Source organism: Bactrocera neohumeralis, chromosome 6 (assembly GCF_024586455.1).
Source record: "Bactrocera neohumeralis isolate Rockhampton chromosome 6, APGP_CSIRO_Bneo_wtdbg2-racon-allhic-juicebox.fasta_v2, whole genome shotgun sequence".
NCBI lineage: Eukaryota > Metazoa > Arthropoda > Insecta > Diptera > Tephritidae > Bactrocera > Bactrocera neohumeralis.
Window position 1 is genome coordinate 75171105 of NC_065923.1, and position 17140 is coordinate 75188244.

Genomic DNA, 17140 nt, shown 5'->3' on the forward strand with positions numbered 1-17140 from the left:
GTTCATTAAATTTAATTTTTAATTTTTATTAATTTTTTTCCATTTTAAATTAATAAATTGTAATTTTTTTGTTTATTATTTTTTTTAATTTATTTAAATTTTTTTTTTATTTTTTATTAATTTCTTTTTTTTATTTATTTTATTTTTTTTTATTTATTTTTTTTTTTCAATTTTAATTTTTTTATTCTTTTATTTTTATTTTTTTTATTTTTATTTTTTTTATTTTTATTATTTTTTTTATTTTTATTATTATTTTTATTTATTATTTATTTTTAGATGTATTTCAAGTTTTTTTTTAATTTTTTTTATTTTAAATAAGATTTTTTATTTTGTTTTATTTTTTAGTTTCATATTTTTTTATTTCAATTAATAAATTCTCCTTCTATTTGAGCTTACTGCTGACCCACTTCATCAACTAACTGTAATTAACTGCAGAGCACTTTTTAATTATAACCGAAATTAGCTTTAGATAACGTTTTCACATTTCACATTAACTATATATGTATGTACATACATATGTATGTATGTAATATGTACATACATATATGCAGTTTTAATTATTTTTAATTTTCCAAATTCACATTAATTAACATTTTAGTACAATTTCATTGCCAAATGAGCTTCCAACACTTCGCACAAGCACGGCCGTGCATATTAAAAATAATTTGCATATGTGGCACCCTGTACTACACGTGCGCAATAACTTTGCAATTAAACGGCAAGAAGTGCAATAAAAGTAATTTTGTACGCAATTTTAAATGTGTGCGTGCTACTAATTTTATTTGCTTTTATTTGCGTTTTTATTTCTGCGCAATAATCTTCAATTAAACACGCACATTTTATGTATGAGTTGGTAAGCGCATTTGAATTTTTAGCGAGCGTGGCTTTTAATCGTTGAACTGCTGGTCACTCGTTGAAGAGTGAGTAAACAAAAAGAGCAGTTGATTGAGTTCATTTGACTTCAATTGATTTTACGAGCAGAGCAATATTGCAATCAACGGTAAATTTTTCACAATGTTTATTAAAGAGTGAATACCAAAGACAAATTTAAAATTATAATTTTGTTTTTCAACTATTTTGTTATTTTTATCTGCGCCGTTGGCGGCGACAGCGTAAATTGGCGCTAGCAGTGACAGCGTGCGCGTTTGATTGATGGATCAAGCGTGGCGTTAGCGGTAGCTCACAACGCCAACGCGGCAACCTTCAGCAAGTTCAATAGCACCCGTCGACGCCGCCGAAAGTGTTGAAAATGCGAGCTTTGGCCGCAGCGCCCAAATTGTAATCTCAAAGCAACAACGAAAATATCGACTACAGTCGCGCCTAAGCGTATCAAAAATAATGAAAGGCGCGATTTAAAGCGACGGTCGATCACACTGCCTCCAAACGACGGCCAACAGCCCGAGCGCGCCGAGTTTTTCGACCGCAAAAGTAAATCTTTTGCATTCCAATTTCAATTCACTTTAATTTGACGCGTTTTAGTTGAATTTTTGCTTATCAATTTTGAAATTGTAACTCACTGTTTATAATTTTTTTAATTATTACGATGAAATTTGCAACCGCATACTAATCAGTTTTCGTGGGAATTCGGCTGCACCATTCAAATTCAAGCTTAAGATGAAGTGAACTGATTAATTTATAGCCCCCTTTACGACATAAATTAAAAGAAAAAACGTCTATTTCGTGAGCACTAAAGCTATAATACAATTCATAAGTAAAAGTCTCCGTACAAGAACTTGATTTTGAACGGTCAGTCTGTATGGCAGCTATATGCTATAGTGGTCCGATCGGAAAAATTTCTTCGGAGGTTATATCATTGCTTTGGAAAATAATCTGTGCCAAATTTCGTGAAGATATCTGTTCAAATAAAAAAGATTCCATACAAAAACTTGTTTTTGAACGGTCAGTATACATATGTATATGGCAACTTTATGCTATAGTCGTCCGATCGGAAAAATTTCTTCGGAGGATGTGTCATTGCTTTCGAAAATAAACCATGCCAAATTTGGTGAAATTATCTCTTCAAGTAAAAAAGATTCCATACAAAAAATTGGTTTTGAACGGTCAGCTTGTATGACAGCTATATGCTATAGTGCTCCGTTCGGGAAAATTTCCTCGGAGGTTGTGTCATTGCTTTGGAAAATAAACCATACCAAATTTCGTAAAGAGTTTTCGTCAAATAAAAAAGTTTTCCATACAAAACATTCGATTCTGATCTTTCAGCTTGTATGACAGCTATATGCTAAAATGGTTCGATCTGAACAATTTCTTCGTATTTCTTAGAGATACTTTTAATAATAATCTGTGCCAAATTTCGTGAAATTATATCCACAAATAAAGGAATTTCTCATACAAGAACTTGATTCCGATCATTCAATTTGTATGGTAACTATATGCTATATTGGTCGGATATCAGCGGCTCCGACAAATGAGCAGCTTCTTGGCAAGAAAAGGATGTGTGCAAAAGTTTTGATCGAAATCTCAAAGACTAAGGGTCCAAAAACCATCGCTTGTAAGCCTAGCACAACGCGATCGCGCCACTTCTAACGCTCAGCCACATGCAACTTCACATATGGACTATATACATACATATGTTATATAGCAAATCCCTACTGATACGATTTACGCAGACGTCAAACAAGTACAACAACACCAGGAGCTAACCATACGTGTAGCGCATAAGTCGTCAACCGAGCATTTAGTTAGTCATTTCAGCGCTAATGAAATATTAATAAGTATAAACCAATGTATACCTAATAAGAGTAAAAACAAAACAACAAAAACAATAGTTAGAAAGAAGGAACAAACTACCAACTTCCCGCAAGATCTCAGCAGATACACACATTCGAAACTTGTTTTTGTTGCTATTGGCCGTTAAAGGTCAGACAGCAAATCAATAGGAGCGGCGAGCAAGTAACTAATAGCTATACAGACACACAAACACACAGAGAAACACGGCTAGACAACAATCAGTAAATGGCTATGCTACGAATTGACGTTTCTTCACACCACTTTTTCATGCTACAAACACATATACAGACACACCTAGCTGTATGTGAGTGTGTTTATGTGCTGGCGATCACACGATCAGCTACGACTTGCTGACTAGGCGCCCGTGGGCCGGTCTGTTTTGTTCACACAATATAATGATTGCTACGTCAAAGTAAAACAACAACAAGCGCAAAATCACCAACAGCGCTTAGAACCGGAGCAGGTTTATGAAGCGCTATGTACAAGCCAAACTGCGCTCAAACAGCTGGCGGTTTGGCTGAACGTTGAAAAATACAATAATTAACAAATGAATGCTTTTTTGTTTGTGGCGCGTGAAGACCAAGCTGGTGCAGGCCAAGTCAATGCAGTTTGTGGTGTCTGGCGGGGAGCGCAGGGGTTGTATTTTATTGTTTGGACAAACAAGTGATCATGTGCTTGGTAAATCGATAAATTATTTCTAGTCTGCGGATTCTTTTTTTTCGAAAAGTTAAAGACAAAGCTTGTCTGCAGCGGTGAGATCATGCTAAGATGATGTCAATTTCGGTAATGTACATGGAGACAAACGACGATGTTATAGAGTAACGACGATGTTCTCTCCGAAAATCGTCGATCATGTACATACTACAAACTACCATCGCGTTGGGAGGTTACAACCTAGCAAGGTTTAGAGATATGAACAACGTCCACCGAGACAAATCCGTCTCCAAGAACCACTTGTTCAACATGAGCAGAGCCTCTTGTGCAAACTACCGGTTTTGCGACAAGGAACCGGAAACTCAAGAACCCCTGATTCTAGACTGCCCAGCAAGTTGTAGAAGCAGACTCGAGGCTCTTGGATCTATCTACGTGGCTAGGGATGACAGCAACTCCATTGTGCCCAGCAAGCTCCTGGAAGTGTTCAGAGTGCTGGACGTTTGTGAACGTATGTGGTATATGAGAAAGCTCAATAGACCATAGGTCGCCGTGCAAAACCTCAATTATTTTCTATCTAACCACCATCTACGCTTTTTGGAAAACTTCTCTTGCAAAACCACACTGATCCAATATCTCATTTCACTACTGATCTCACTATAGAATTCCAATCTAGTTTTTGTATGGATAACTTTTTTATTTGCCAAGATATCTTTATAAAATTTGGCACGGAATATTGTTTAAAGCCATGGTACAATATCCGAAGAAATCGTTCAGATCGAATCACTATAGCTTATAGCTGCCATATAAACTGAACGATCTGAATCCAATCTTTGTATTATTAGAATTATTTATTGCGGAAGTCATTGGCTCTAAAAAGCTCGTATAAAACTCAATGATAATACTAAAAATCTCACTTCTGAAAACTTGGCGCTTTTTACTGAAGTATAAAAAATCTCTAACACTTCGATCTCCGCAGATAACATACATCACTGAGAGTAATGCTCCCAGCTAAATAATTACAAAAATATAAACATTTCATTTACTTAGTTAGCCGCGCTATTGTGTGCCCGGTGGCGGAAAGATAAAATACAAAAGATAACACGCTAATGACACAACAGTGCCGCAAGTAACAGAAACAAGGAAACGCCAATGAAAAGAGAGCAAGCAAAAAACACTAAATAAAAGAGCCGACAGGAAGATCAAAAGAAATAAGCGGCACAGAATCAGATTGAGAGCCGGAGCCCGCGCCAGAGCCAGAGCTGGAGCACGTAGAATGACACAGAGTGCACTGCAAACGTATAGCTAGCGGTTAGATACACACACAGCGCAGTGATATGATTGCAAAGCGAATAAACTTGCAACATGGCAGGTGGTAAGCGCAGAGCTGCATACAGTTACACAGCGCATATGAGTACACGCGTGGCGAATGGGAGCGGCGGCGGGGTAATGGCACACAGATGATCGTGCCGCGCGTGAATAGTAAACAAATGAGCAGCGAACGCTGGGCACAAACAACGCTAATCCCGTGTGGGGAGGTGGAGTGGCGATTGCGCGAGTTTTAGAGCGCTTCGAGCGGATGACGGTGACTGACTGGCAAATAGGCGCGAGAATCAACACGCTGACAAACGAGTTTCAAGCAAATAAACAAATAATAAAAGTAGGCGATTAAATATTTGTACCGCGTCGAGTGAATGTAAAGCAAAACGAGGCAATGGCAAGCTGGTTGTTGGTGCTGTAGCACACCGCCTGACACAGTGACACTGTAGCAAACGAGTAAATGGCAAGTGAGTGGATTAAATGCAACCCTCCAAGAGGCTAATCGAAGTGTTGGAAGAATGAACGCAATTGCACTTTTCGTTTGACTTGGCGCCGGCAACTGCAGCGCAAGCGCCCATCCCACACGCAAGCCAGCTACGACGACGAGCGACAGCTTGTTTTAGTTGGCTTTGAAAGTGTAAATGGTTGCAAATTACTGAGCGTGCAACTAAACTGCTGTAGCACCCACATATACACTGCAACATCAACAACAACTGTTGCGCTGGAAAGTTACGAACAGAAAATGAGCAAAGAAACGAGAATATTTGCAGTTGTTGTTGTCAGTGTTGTTCTTGCTGTGATCTTTTTTGTAACTGTTGCTGATTTTTTTCTTGTTGTTGTCGTCTTTGTTGTTGTATTTTTTTATTTTGTTGTTGTCTTTTGTTGTAGTTGTTTTTCATGTTGTTGGCTTCTTTTTTATTTTTTGGTGTTGTTGTTGTTTAGTTTTTGTTGTTGTTTCTATAGTTTTTGTTATTATTGTTGTTGTTGTTACTGTTATTGCTGTTGCTGTTATCTTTTTTGTTGTTGTTCCTGTCTTCTTTCTTGCTTTTGTTGTTGTCTTTTCTGTTGTCGTTGTTTTTGACGAAGTGTTGTTACAGTTGCGCGCATTACCGATATTGCAGCAGCATTCACCGTCACTGCTGCTAATCATAGCAACCAATGTTCCTGTTGTTGTTCTTGCTGCTGTTATTGCTTTAGTTATTATCACGTTGCCCGCTGTTAGCTTAGCTGTTACAGCTCCGTTGTGCCATTATTCCAATTCTAAGTGTCAGTAAGGCAAACAGCCAGCCAACCAACTAGCCAGTGAATGTCAGTCAGCCAGTCAGTCAATCAGACAGTACGGCGGCGCGCAGCGCAGTCAATTAGCGTGGCGCGTCGTTCAAACCAACAGTTGCGCGCTGTTTTTTCTGACGCGCCGCTGCTCGGTTCTGCTTGGACGCACAAAAGCGCAACAGTCAAGCGCTAACGAACGCTAACCAAGCGCAGCACTATCCACAACAACAACAACAACAACAAGCAATAATCAGAGTAATTCGAGATATATTAGTAACTGGCAACAACACAAATCATGTACAGTGACTAAAAATATGAGTAGTATGAGTGGCGCAAAAACAACAACCGAAACGATGTTAACTAACTGAACATCCAGGCCCGCTTGGCAACCAAAAAACTCACAATGCAACACTGCAACACACTTGAGAATGCGGAGCATGTGGAGAACGTGGAAAATGTTGCAAGGGTATGCCTGGCCTGTGTAAAGAAGATGGAGCACAAAAAGTGCAGCGTGTATGGGCGCAGCCCTGCCTGCGGCCAGCAGTCAGTCACTAAGTTAGTGAAGCAAGCGGCCAGCGGCGCGCAGTCGGCCAAGCGGCTAACCAAGCGCTGAATCAGTTAGCGAATTATGAAAATAAATACGTGTGTATTGAAGAAATTAGCGAATTGCAGTTGAAATGAGGTTTAGTAAGCTCTGTGTGTAACAGACATGGGTACGAAAGGTAAATACAAGTGGTGTTATTGAGCATTTTTGTGCCAATAACTGGCGATCGGTGAACTGAATTTTCTACATGTGTAGATAAATATTATTATATTATTGAGGTAGCTTTTATTTACTTGCAGTATGTTATTTACGAATAACAATACGTAGCGGCTGAAAGTGGTTACGCGCACACGAAAATTATAGGCTTTATTTGGCTTTCCATTTTGTTCGAGAAAAGAATTGCGTGAGGTAAAAAAAAATATAGGAAATTTTCTAAATGTTGCTGTTATGATTTTTATGATACTTATATTTATATTATTTTTATAACCTGAAGAGTCTATATCCGCAAATCGAGCCCCTATAGCACGTGGATGTATCTATGTACCATACAAATTGACCGATCAAAATTCAATACTTGTATGGAAAACTTTTTTATTTGACGAGATATCTTGACGAAATTTGGCAGCGATTATTTTCTGAAGCAATACTATAATCTCAAAAGAAATTGTCTAGTTCCAATCACTACAGCATATAGCTATCATACAAAGCAAACGCCCAAAATCAAATTCTTATAAGGAAAACATTTTTATTTCACGAGATATATTCACGAAATTCAACATCGACTATTTTCTGAAGCAATGCTACAATATTCGAAAAAATTTTCAGGATCATATCACTATAGCATATAGCTGCCATACAAACTGAGCGCTCAAAATCAAGTAGTTGTATGGAAAACTTTTTTATTTCTCAAGATATTTTCATGAAATACGGCACAGATTATTTAATAAAGCAACGCTACAATATCTAAAGAAATTGGTGAGATCGGATCACTATAGCATATAGCTGCCATACAAACTTAACGCTCAAAAACAAGTTCTTATATGGAAACCTATTTTATTTCATGAGATATCTTCATGAAATTTGGCATGAATTATTGCCCAAGGCAACGGTACAATATTCCAAACAGAATTCAAGATCGGACTACTATAGCATATAGCTGCCATACAAACTTAACGCTCAAAAACAAGTTCTTGTATGGAAAACTTTTTTATTTCACGAGATGTCTTCATAAAATAGATATTAGATTATAGATCATAGATTATTGTTCAAGGCAACGCTACAATATCCGTAAAACTTGTCAAGGTCGGACCACTATAGCATATACATAGCTGCCATACAAACTAAACTTCAAAATCAAACTTTTGTAAGAAAACTTGAACCTGCGCAAGGTATAGCAACCGGAGTTAACTATTTTTCCCCTTTTTATAATTAATATATATTTATATAAAGCATTTCTCTAGATTTTTCATTACCTCCATGCAGAAAAAATAAATTATTCGATTTTATTTACTTTACCAATAAGACGACGCATTTTAAGCACTTAATTAAGTTAAAGCAATCCGCACCGTTAAAAGTAATACATAAATTACGACTGGAGAAAAGTGAGTACTTAATTATGGACTTCACTGAAATGTGTATGTGTGTATGTGCAACACTTTTAGAATCGTTTAACCAAAAAAAAACTGTTTATCTGCAGCAACTAAATACAACTGTCAAGACGTTTCAATTCACAGCACGTTTTTCTGTACGATTGGCTTTTGGGGTCACCTACTTTTAATTTCAAACTCATTTACGCGCTCGAAAGGTGTAATGACAGCAAAAGTCGAGAGTTTTTCTCCACTTTTATGGGATATTCTTTGCTTTGTTGCGCTTTTGGAAAGCATTTTAGTAGCGCGTAGGAATGTTAACATTATTTGTGATCAACAAAAAACGGAAAAATCTTTATAAAAGGTGGCTGAAAAAACAGTTGAAAGTTAGAAATACACTCCATTTGGTGATATATTCGAAAAAGAAATGGAGAAGTCGGACTCTTACAACTCGTTTTAAGACAAATATGCGTGAAACAACCACAGAACATGCCTTGTATGAAATATATAATCGTTGAAAACCCTCCAAACAGCTTTAGATCATGGAACAGTTTGCAGAAAACTAAAAATTGTTCATTGATTAAAGAAAGTGTAGCCTTAGCCTCGCATAGCCACCAAAAAACTAAGTTAACGCTCAAGAGAACTGCCAATAACTACTTTTTTTTGGCTTTTAATGGAATTGTTTTGCTGAAATTGCTGGAAAACTTCAATACAAGAAACTGAAAAGCAACTCAGTTATCGAGATTTATTGACGCGTCAGCTTTGGAGAGCTTTTGGGGTTCGAAGGATCTTGCTACGTATCAAAGAAAGCACTGTCTGTCTTCTTGCTCACACCCAAAGTCATAATTCCGCTTTTAAATAACGTGTTGTCAAAAATAATAAATGAAATGTAGATATTGTTCGCATCAATTTCGATCAATTCGGAGTTTTTATGCCTGAACAGGGTGTACTACGTTCTTATATAGAAAAGTTTTTTATTTGACAAGATATCTTGACAAAATTTTGCACAGATTATAATCCTAGGTGTCGCTATAATCTCCGAAGATAATGTTTAGATCAGACCACTATAGCATATATTTGTCATACAAAGTGAACGTTCAAAATCAAGTTCTTATATGGAAAACTGTTTTATTTGACAACGCATCTTCACGAAATTTAGCACAGATTATTATTCAAGACAACGCTACAATATCCGAAGAAAATTTTCAGAGCGGTCATACAAATTAAACGGTCAAACGTGCGTAATTGTAAGAAAACTTGCGCCTGCGAAAGATATTATAGCTTCTGAGCAGCCGTTAACGGTTTTTCTTCACTCTTGCTCTTTATTGGAAACTTTCATAAACCAACGCACTTTATTGGAACCTTAATTTCAGCCGAAATAACGCAGAACACAATTGGCAACTTCTTTTTATCAGTTAATTAATTTCCAAGTCAATCAGCTTCTACACAACGTACACAAATAATTAGCGTAAAAATTGCACGAAACAGTACTGGCTTCTGGCTTCTGGAAAACTCAGCTCTCTTTATGCGATTGCAAGACAATGAAAATCATTGAACGCTTATCCAATCACTTAATTTCGCCGCACACACTTTACGGCACATGCCAACACTTTTTATTACAATTTTCTCATCCTTCAAACACACACTTCAATCACAGTTTATGGCACACCATTGACATCCATTCGATGAGAAACGTCAACCGCACACCGCGCGCTGCTACAAGCCAGCCAGTACATCCGCCCGCTTACAACACAATTCTTATTTGAATGGAAAATCCATTTGCATTTGAGGAATGGAAAAGCCGTTTCCTTGACAAGTAAATCGAAAGACACACACCCACACCCGCAGACCTACCAACTGGCACAACTGACAGCTGGGCTTACGATAAACTTGCCGTGGCATGCGAGTATCTGGCTGCTAGATTTGTGTATGATTCGAAGCAATCACGTCAGAAGGCGACGTTATTTAATATCTATGCAATTCAATCAATTTTTAAGTGGTAAGAACGTTGAAGGTAAGCACCCACAGAGCGCACGAAGGCAGTGAACTTGTTTGAGGGTCCAAACGAGGCAGTGCGCTTGTTTGAGGGTCCAAATGAGGCTTGTGAGAAGGGTATGATGGCGCTTTTGCCGCGTTTAAATACGTTTCATTTCCGGCGAATATTTATTTCGTGCTTCCTGCTATCTCCGCAGCAAGCGGATATGATTTAAAGTAAAGCAAGATATTGTAAAGCGACTGCTAGACAGCTTTATAGCCATGCTTGGCAAATGCAGAAATATGGACTTTGCATGCAGAGTTATGGATTATGATGCTACGAACCACTGCTAGTCGTTTGGCGCATAGCGGAGCCTACAAAATTTTTAATTTCCTAACGGCTGCTGAATATCTAATTTCCTTAAGGCTACCGCAACCGCACAGCGCGCAGCAACTGCTTCCTCTGTCTCTACCTGTTCTTCCTCTGCTTCGTTTGCTACTTCTAAAACCAAGGCGATAATTATGGTTATGGCTAAACGACGCCAACAGCAATGCTTTGCTGCTGCTGCTGTGTCAGTTGGTGTTGCTGACCGAGTGCCTTACAAAACGCCAGCAATCGACACCAGGCCAGACTGGATTTAATTGCCATTGCCCACTGCGTGAGTGGCGCTCGCTCAATCAGGCAACTCGAGTCTATGCACAATTGCATATGTGTTTGTTTATACAAGTTTCAAGTGCGTTTCTTGCGCTGGCTCCTGCTTTCCTGACTGGCCGCTCTTGTTGACAGCCAGCCAGCTGCTCTATCCCAGCTAAGCGGCGTACTACTTGAACGCCTGTGGCTGACACAATTACGCCAACTTTTACGCCAACACCAATACAGACATACACGCACACATACACATATGTATACTGAACAAAATTTATATACTATGTGTCGAAATGTAAGCACGAAATTCGAGCTCTCATGGCGGTCACAATGCCATATATGTATGTACATATTTTAAAACAAAAACAAAAATTGTAATAAAGTAAGCAAGTTTTTATATAAATATTTGTCCATAGAAGGAGTCAGCGCATCCAGTCGACTACTCAAATGACTTGAACGCTGAGAACATTCGTCACTGCGACGAAACTGCTGTTGACTGTGATTACGAGGATTATTTGCCCAAAGGCACACACAGACACATACACAGGCATACAGCTTTAAAAAGCACATACTTCGGCTGCTTGGCTCACTCACTTAATTTTCATTTATAATTTTATTTTTTTTTTTGCATTTATTGCAACAAAAAGTCGTCGAATTTCACCAGTTTCGCAACTGTTTGCAGCGATTTTCTTCAAATTCAGCACATTTTTGCACACTCAACATCTGTTTTGCACTTTTCACACACGAAGAACGTTTCGCGAAATTGCCAAAGCATACAAAATTGCATTTGGCTAGCTTACGGCGAACGTACCGTTGTTGTTGTCACGCTGTTGTGCGCTTTTCAATGTTCAAAGCGTCAATTGTCGTTTTTGCGCGTCGTACGAAAGCCACAACAGTGAAACAGGTCAGGCCTGTAATGTACCAGCGACCATTTAAACTACCGACCGACCGACCGATCGAACGACTAAGCTGTATAAGCGGGCGCTCGCTCTACTACTACCGGAGATACAACCAGTCTGACCAAAAGAAATTTTCATACTGAAGCAACTGAAAACTGCTCCGGCTCTGAACAACTTGAGCTGAACTGCACTGTGTGTTGACGACGGCGCCGCCGCCGACGACGACCAGTATGGCAAGCATCATAATCAGCCACAGAAAATCAGCCGATAGCCATTCGTGTACTTCAGAGCAGTCGGAGTCGTCGCAGTTGCTGTTGTGCTGCCTCTGTGTTAGTATGTTGGCACCATTGTGCTAAAAATACAAGTACAAAAGGCAGTGTAACTGTGACTGCGACGACGACGTGGCGTTAACGCCACCGTTTATGGCAACGTCTTCGTTGGCAGCAAAGCTAATGACGTTGAGATGATGAGGAACAGTGGTGAGAAATGCTACACACCAGCCGTAATTATATTTTTGAAGATTTCGGGGAACATGTGTAGGCGTAAATATTTATTTATGCAATAGCAAGTAAATATATCTTTAAAGCTTAGAAAAAATAGCTGCAAGCTTGTAGGAAATATTAACAGTTTTCCACATGAATTTCTAGGAACATTATAGGAACTGAAATTTCATTATTTGAACTGGATTTGTCGAGTAAAACCTCTAGCAGTGAAGACATAAATTACTTGTAAGGCTTAAAGCTTATATTTTAAAAATCTTACCAAGTTTAGTATATATTTATGTAAATCGCAAAGTCGGTAAATATTTGTACATACCTGAAAAGAGAGAAAGAAGACAATATTTAATATTAAATAAAGCTATAAGATGTTATTAAAAACAAAATTAATGAAGAAAATATTACACAAAAAATATATTTCCGAAATTTTCTCATCATCTAATACTCTTTTATACCCTTGCAACATTTTGCTACAATGTATAATAGTTTTGTTCGCATAACGGTTGTTTGTATCACCTAAAAATGATCAAAAGAGATAAAGAGCCAAATATACGAGTATGTGTATGTATATATAGACATAAATGATAAGGATAACAAGACGTGCCTATGGTTAATATAAGCGGCTACTATTCGCAAAACCATCAACCATCTTGAAACCCAGCATTCATTATTGGATAATATTCCCCCGAATAAACCACATCCAGCACGCAGTGAAGAAAATATAGCAGCCGTAACAAATTGGGACATTGCCGCATTTGGGACAAAGAGTAACCTGATGAGATTCAAGAACTGCCGTTTAATGCAGGAAAAACAACTGTTGATGTGGTTTGTAGGCCGGTGGAATCATTGGTCGTTATTTCTTCAAAAATGATGCCGGTGAGAACGTAATCGCAAATGGTGACCGTTATCGCGCCATGATAACGGACTATTTGATGACTGAAATTGAAGCTCGTGATCTCGGCGACATTTGGTTTCAACAAGACGGCGCCAATTCTCACATTTCGAATCAATCAAGGAATATATTGAAAGAACACTTCGAAGAGCAGATAATTTAATGTTTTGGGCCGGTCGATTGCTCACCCAGATCGTGTGATATCACATTGTAAGACTCTTTCCTGTGAGGATATGTAAAGTCTAAAGTCTATGCGGACAATTCCGCTTCAATTCAGGCCTTGGAGCAAAACTACACGCGTGTCATTCGTCAGCTACCAGTCGAAATGCTCGAACGAGTCATCGAAAATTGGACTCAACCGACGGATCATCTGAGACATAGCCGCCTGACATTTGATGATGATCCTTCGAATAATAATAAACATTCTCTATGAAATTTGAAGTTTCTGTGTGTTTTTATGTATATATAATTGATATTTGAAGCGAATGTGAGCGAATGAATTAGAGACATTATACGGTAAAAATATAATAACAGTGGACGGACATCGAGTTCTCTTCGGCTTTAATATGATATCGAGCTTTACTAAAAGTAAGAAAAAAATAAATCCAATTCCACTTTTATTAAGAACAGGAGAGTACATAAGAGACGGAGTTCAAGCTGAGAACGAATAAATTAGGTGCAATATACGGTAAAAATTCAATCATTCCTACTTGAGGTATGAAAGACTAATGGAAAACTAGCCAACAGATATCTAGGTCTACAAATATATCTGACAAGATGATCTTCAAGCCCAGTTTATCTACAAATAAAGTTGGATCTCAAGACAAATATTAAACCTACATTATGTTCAGGCAACTGCAGTGCAATCAACACGGCCTCATAATGTCTTCAGTCACATCTATTGCCGGCTGAATCTTTAGTCCCATCACAGTCGTTGCTGCACCGTGGTTCTATGCAATTGCGGTAAGCAAACAGCCGCTCGGAAGCAAGTAGCCAATGGAGTCTTCTCGACTTTCCTATCCTACCTGACAGCCGCTATCAGCTACTTAACCATCAAAATGCAACGCGCTTAGCATACTAATTCCAATAAAGCCACGTTTGGCCAAAGCAATCCCAATACAACACTAACAATAGCAACAACGGCAATTTAATGGCACTAACAAGCCAACAATCGAGCACTAAAACTTTACAAAGACCGAAGAAACAACCAAAAACAAAAAAAGATTGAAAACAAAGGGAAATGGACATGCTGAGTGCCGAGTGCTGTTGTAGTGAATGAATAAATAGTGAAGCAGAAAAGTGGTGCCACTGTGCGACCGAGAACCGAGTCATGGGCAGTGCAACTATAGAATCAACGCCACTGGAATACCAAATGCAAGGCATAAAGCAATAAAATGAACAAAGCAAGAAACAAGAAAAAAGCAAATAAAGAACGGAAAACGCAGAGAAACTTTGCATACAAGTAGAAATCTATAGCACAAGCTCCACTTACTGCAGTGACTGCATACAATTGCTTGCTGAGAGTCAAAGCTACGGAGAGCGTGTGTGATATTGAAAGTAACTGTGTTGGAGCAGCTGATGACAGGTGTGGGAGAAAGGGAGAGAGAGATGGAGAGCGAGAGTGTGTGTGTGTTGGGTAGTGAGGCAGTAAATGCCAGCGACCACTTGTTTAATGCTGTTTTTATAGCTTTGGCTTAGCCAAATGGCCTAGTCGTCATATGGTTTCACTGCAGCACTCTTTGCTGTGTTGTTTTTGTACTGCGCTTGTTACTTTACTGGTGTGTATATGATTTTACCGTTTACTGCAGTGCTTGGATATTGTCTCTCATTTGCCAGTTAGTAATTGTCAGCTGTGTGTTGGAAACATTGTTGAAGCGCTCATGTGGAATAGCAATAATTTTCAAGAGAGATTTATTAATGCTAAGCGCGAGTCGACAGTCGGCTGAGCACGTGATAGTTAGTGAAGGCAGTGTGGTTTAGTTTTGGCAAAACAGTGTTAAAAATTTGGAAATTCTGACATAATATCATCCGGAAAAGTATTAAGATTTTAGAACGAAGTTAATTGAAATCGATTAGAAATAGAGTCTATAGGCTAAGATTAACTCAAGCAGCAAAAGCTTGAACAAAATTCAAATAAAGTGATCTAGAAGATCAGTGATAAGGCCAACTACAAGATCATGCTTACAATCAAGATCAGAAGATCAGCTTAAATGTAACCCTCGCAGCACTTATAGCCATACAACTTGGCAAAAGGCGTACCCGAGCTTCTTCCAAGTCATAACTCAAAACCCACACAACTCATCAAATAAACGAAAAAATATACCTACAAAGCTATATACGCGTTAACTTTTATGTAAATATAAATAACTGTTACACATTTCTTGCATCATCGGTTCTCATCTTTCTCGCTTCCCTTTCTCTCACGCCTCGTTTCTATTAGCTACAACTGAATAGCACAAATTTTACGATTATCATCCAAATAACGTTTACAAAATGTCCATAAAACGATGAGATAAATGCTTACAAATCAACAACAAAAAAAAAAAGAGTTAGAAATAAAGTGAAATAAGAAAAGGCAGCAGATGAAGAAAGAGATTAACGGCAAACGAGCCAAAGAGTAAAGATTACCATATATACAAAAATAGTCACACACATCTCTATGTACGTATAGGCAGCAACGACAATATGACAGACAGTATGACTGGTCTAAAAAAGACGTTAATTTTGGTTGCATCGAAGCTATAATACCCTTCAGAACCACATGAGATTCTATGCAATAACTTGATTTTGAACGCTTACTTTGTATGACAGCTATATGCTACAGTGCTCCAATCTGGACAATTTCTTCGGAGGTTGTGGCTTCTATGGACAATAAGCTATGTATGTGGATTTTCGTGAAGATACCTCTTCAAATAAAAAAGATTCTCATATAAGGACTAAATTTCCATCGTTGAGTTTGTTTAGCAGCTATAGGTTATAGTGGTCCGATTTGAAAAATTTGTACCATTGCTAAAAAAGTTTTCCATACAAGGACATGGTTTCCATCGTTCAGTTTGTATAACAGCTATATGCTATAGTGATCCGATATCGGCGGTTTCGACAAATAAGGAGCTTCTGTTTCAGAATGACACAATTTTAGACCGATATCTCATAAACTGAAGGAGTTGCTCGCGTGTATACAGGCAGAGGGACATAGCTAAATCGACTCAGTTTGTTAAGTTCATCATTTAAAAATCCATCTTTTAGGGCCTCCGACGTTTACTTCTGTTTGAAACAAACTTCGTGGCTAACTTCATACAGGGTATAAAAATATGCCCAACTTACATATTAACAAGTATAAGTGGAGGCATAATGGATGTAAAAGCTGTAAAAGACAGAAAAGGGCAGACACATTAATGACAGCGGCTGACAGCTGACACTTGCTGGCCCACAATAGTTAAACCGAAGACATACTAGCACAAAAAGCCATGTTTGTAACGTCTGAGATTTTCAAACGAAAATAGAAAGAGGCAGGCAGCAAATTGCATTAAGGCAGAAGCTGTGTAGTTATAAAGGAAGTGCAAAGGTGAATGGTTGGTTGAGTGAGAAGTATTTGTACTCAGTTTATATTCATGATTTGCTTTAGTAAAACCGACTTAGGACCACTTCAAACCCTAATGTGTTTTGAAAATGGTTACAGAACTCAGTTACGACGGTTATTCGCTGAAAACTTTTTGCTCTTTTGGAAATGAGGCAAACTGAAACTATCAGAAACTTTCGTTTGATTTTGTACAAATTGCTATTAGATGGTGTGTTTATGAAGAACTGCTCCCGGATTGCTATAGTTAATGAGGTAAATTACCTATTTGGATCCATAGAAAAAATAAGTGGAGGAAAGTTAGCTGGATGTTAGAAAAATCTGGTATAAGTTATATAGTGGCTAGGTCAAGCTTTCATCTTATTTTATCCATTTTACGTACAAAGCTACATTGTTATTGTAAAACACGCTCTCTCATTTTCATTGAGATAACTTACATATTGGCCGATACAAAGTCACCCGGAAGCTCAATAACATACAGACATACAAATGCCGATGTATGCGGTATAGTCACCCGGAAGTTCGAAAATCTTA

At 38.1% G+C, this 17140-nt stretch overlaps 1 protein-coding gene across 4 annotated transcripts in view; it reads right to left on the reverse strand.

Annotated features, from left to right (window-relative positions):
- The window catches only part of LOC126761788 (MOB kinase activator-like 2), a 113571-nt gene that overhangs the window by 81057 nt on the left and 15374 nt on the right, over positions 1–17140 (reverse strand). Inside the window, exon 1 of one of the 4 annotated variants that reach the window (XM_050478176.1) lies at positions 11553–11770. The exons of 1 other annotated variant lie outside the window; for it this stretch is intronic. The gene's annotated coding sequence lies outside the window, so the exon portion shown is untranslated. Of the gene's footprint in view, positions 1–11313; positions 11771–17140 lie in introns of those variants that run through there. 2 more of the 4 variants (XM_050478173.1, XM_050478175.1) reach the window with 2 other exon arrangements.